Genomic DNA, 4141 nt, shown 5'->3' on the forward strand with positions numbered 1-4141 from the left:
GAGTAGTATTCCATTGTGTATATGTACCACATTTTGTTTATCCATTCTTCAGTTGAAGGGCATCTGGGTTGTTTCCATGTTCTGGCTATTACAAACAATGCTGATATGAACATAGCTGAACAAGTGCTCTTATCACCATAAGGTTGAGCATTTCTTGGGTATATGCCCAAGAGTGGTATAGCTGGATCTTGGGGGAGATTGATTCCCAATTTTCTAAGAATGCGCCATATTGATTTCCAAAGTGGTTGTACAAGCTTGCATTCCCACCAGCAGTGGAGGAGAGTTCCCCTAGCTCCACATCCTCTCCAGCATAAGGTGTCTTCAGTGTTTTTGATCTTAGCCATTCTGACAGGTGTAAGGTGGTATCTCAGAGTTGTTTTGATTTGCATTTCCCTGATGATTAGGGATGTTGAGCAATTCCTTAAATGTCTTTCGGCCATTTGAGTTTCCTCTGTTGAGAATTCTCTGTTTAGTTCTATAGCCCATTTCTTAATTGGACTGTTGGGCATTTTGATGTCTAATTTCTTGAATTCCTTATATATTCTGGATATCAGCCCTCTGTCAGATGTGGGGTTGGTGAAGATCTTTTCGCATTCTGTAGGCTGTCGCTTTGCCTTGTTGACCGTATCCTTTGCTCTACAAAAACTTCTCAGTTTCAAGAGGTCCCATTGATTGATTGTTTCTCTCAGAGTCTGTGCTACTGGTGTTCTATTTAGGAAGTAGTCTCCTATGCCAATGCGTTCAAGACTACTTCCTACTTTCTCTTCTAGCAGGTTCAGAGTAGCTGGATTTATGTTGAGGTCCTTGATCCACTTGGACTTAAGTTTTGTGCACGGTGATAGATATGGATCTATTTGCAGCCTTCTACATGTTGATAATCAGTTTTGCCAGCACCATCTGTTGAAGATGCTTTCTTTTTTCCATTGTGCACTTTTGGCTTCTTTGTCAAAAATTATATGTTCATAGGTGTGCGGATTAATGTCAGGGTCTTCAATTCGATTCCATTGGTCCACATGTCGGTTTTTATGCCAGTACCAAGCTGTTTTTATTACTGTAGCTCTATAGTAGAGCTTGAAGTCAGGGATCGTGATGTCTCCAGAAGTTGTGCTATTGTACAGGATTCCTTTGTCTATCCTGGGTTTTTTGTTTTTCCATATGAAGTTGAGTATTATTCTTTCCAGGAGACCTACTTCTTGTATACCCATGCCTATATGCCTTGCTGTTCTGCCATCTCATTTCCTCTCCACCCAGCTACATCACTACCTCCCCCTGCACAGCTCTTTCACTTCCTGTCTGCCTATACAGACCTCCAGACCTTTATGGTGAACTAGTGTGGGAATTTAAGGTGTGTGCACTCCTCCTGGCTCTGTTACCAGTGTGTCCTTGAACTCGCAAAGATCCACACAGATCCTTGTCTCCTGAGTGGAAGGATTAAAGGCATGAGCTACCATTGCCTGACTTCTATGTTTAATATAGTGGCTGGCTTTTTCCTCTGATCCTCAGATACACTTTATTGGGGAACACAGATAAATATCACCACATTTCCCGTTTTTTGTCTAAAATAAAAAATGTTGTAACTAATATAAGAAAAACTATATACAAAAATTACAATAACTCTTTACAATATATACAAGCAGTAAATACATCAACATTGTCTAGTCCATTTGCATTTGAGAAATTCAGCAAAAATATTCTGCTATCTATCCTATTTTGGTGAGTCCAAAATGTACCTAATTCACTTTCTATCCTAACAATCTAAAACAACTTTTGTGTCTTTTAAACTTATACACTTTACAGTTCTTAGTGAGTCTTTTCTGAATTGTTAACAAGGAAAACTATAACTATCTAATTTTCTACTCCCTCGAGCTGCAAGTAGGAAATAATATTACCTAGTAAAGCAGGAAGTGTAAACAAGAAACTTCCCAAAAATGTGAGTTATGACAGAAACAGCCAACTGCCTGGACAGTCACCAGAGGTTTCTGGGCAATGTTGGGGCATCATCTTTGGCCTACAGGCTTAGCATATCTGACAGACTCATTTCAAGTAGAATTTTCTAGAGAAACTTCCTACATTGTTTTGGCGAGTATGGGTAGTCCCTGTTTTGTGTCCTGCTTGTCCATTTTGGACAGCATACTCTCAGGAGTTGATGCAAGGGCACTTTCTTGCCTAATGGCTAACTTTTGCCACAGTGAAAGTAAACTCCATATGCAGATTCTTCAATGCCCATCTTCTCTGAAGTAGAAAAAGGGGAAGTGCTGTGGATGTCTTTCTGTATGCTGGGAATAAGCATTGCTCTGATTGGTTGGTAAATAAAGCTGTTTGGACTATTGCAAGGCAACTTAGAGGCAGGTGGGTAATCCAGGAAAGAGACAGGAAGAAGAAGGGCAGGGCAGGGGACATGCCATTCTACTGTCCAGAGAGCAGCATGTAATGGCACACAAGGAAAGCCACAGAACAAGTGGCAATACACAGATGAATATAAATAGGTTAAGTTATGATGGCTAGCTAGGAAGACGCCTGCCATAGGCCATGCAATTGATAATTAATATTAAGCCTCTGAATGATTATTTTATAAATGGCTGATTGAACAACAAGGCTGGGCAGGACCACAGACACTTGGAACCGAAGGGGGCCTGGCAAGACTGGAGAAACCTTCAACTACCTATGGTTTGACTGACCACCAAAGGACTAGGAAAGTTTCAGCTTAAACAGTAGTTCCAAACTTGTGGATCAGGACCCTTATTGGAGTTTATAACCATTTATAGTGGTGGCCTAAGAACATTGGAAATACCAGATATTTGTATTGATGATTCATAAAAATAGCAAAATTACAGTTATGAAGTAGAAACAAAAATAATTTTGTGATTTGGCAATCCACAACATGAGTTCAAGGGTAGGAGCATTATGAAGAATCCAGGGATTTACTAGAAGACAAGTCTACATACCTGAGACATTAGGCAGCAATAATTTGACTCCATAGATGTACTCCAGCTGAAGCAGAATGTAAGGAAAAGCCCCAGATGCACATATATACACATTCTGTAATTGTCCCAAGCAGTAAAGTATCACAGAGAATATTAGATTTTGCTATGTGTACTGGTGGTGAATGGGAGAGCAGCTATTCCAGTTGGGTGCCTCTGAGGACATCTGGTTACACACAGGCATTGGGGGATCTTGAGGCCCTTAGGGAAAAAAGGTTCTTGGGTAGGATGGATCCATTGGAGAAACTTCGGGCATTGGTAGGCAAGAAAGCATACTGGAATGTGAACCTACAGGGGTACCTTCGTGAATCAGTGAAGCTATGAGGAGCGAAATGAACCAGAGCATCTCCAAATTCACTAGGTGTTCCCCATGACTTCTTAACAGAATTTGCAAAAGATTTCCTTTGCAGCATAGATGACTCAGGGGACTCATCCTTTCTCTCCAGCTGTTGTTCTGTCTACTGAGATCTATATTTCCTCAACAGACGAATAATTATACAAATTATTACTGTGTTAATAGGAGACTGTCAGCATAATAGCAGACTGGCTGCCCCAGAGCTTACAGTTCTTAAGTACTGTCTCCACACCCTGGTGACCTGTGCCTCTGGTCAATGATTGAAGAGATGCTGTTGGAGACAAGAACAAGGTGTCACACTCCAATATACAATATCTATGCAGAAGCGTATTCTTTCTTCTGTTTTTTGAGACTTGGGCTGTCTTCATAGTTCAGGAGGCCCTGCAATCACTATATAGACTAGGCTTCATTCAAACCCAGATAGATCCTCCTAACTCTGCATCCTTTCTGCTGGGATATAATGTTTAGTTCACACGGATCAGCTTAATGAACCCTTTGAGATAACAAGGGTCCTGCTCAGTCTTCCATATTTTTAATTCTGTGGAGGAATGCAATATATGCACATAGCATTGTAGTTGATACAAGGTCCAGGAGAGGGGTCAGACCCCTGAAGAGGAAGTTGGGCCCACATAAGAGGGATGCTGGGTATTTAAGTGTGTCCAAAGTACATGCTCATTTATTCTTAGCCATCTAACACACCCAAGATTTTAATTTTCTCAATGTTGTAGCCCATTATAAATTAGAAAGAAAGACATGTGGAATTTGATTAGAATCACTTTATTGAGAGATAAGAAATGAGTAACAA

This window comes from Peromyscus californicus, unplaced genomic scaffold (assembly GCF_007827085.1).
Source record: "Peromyscus californicus insignis strain IS unplaced genomic scaffold, ASM782708v3 Scaffold_4__1_contigs__length_199733344, whole genome shotgun sequence".
Classification (NCBI taxonomy): domain Eukaryota; kingdom Metazoa; phylum Chordata; class Mammalia; order Rodentia; family Cricetidae; genus Peromyscus; species Peromyscus californicus.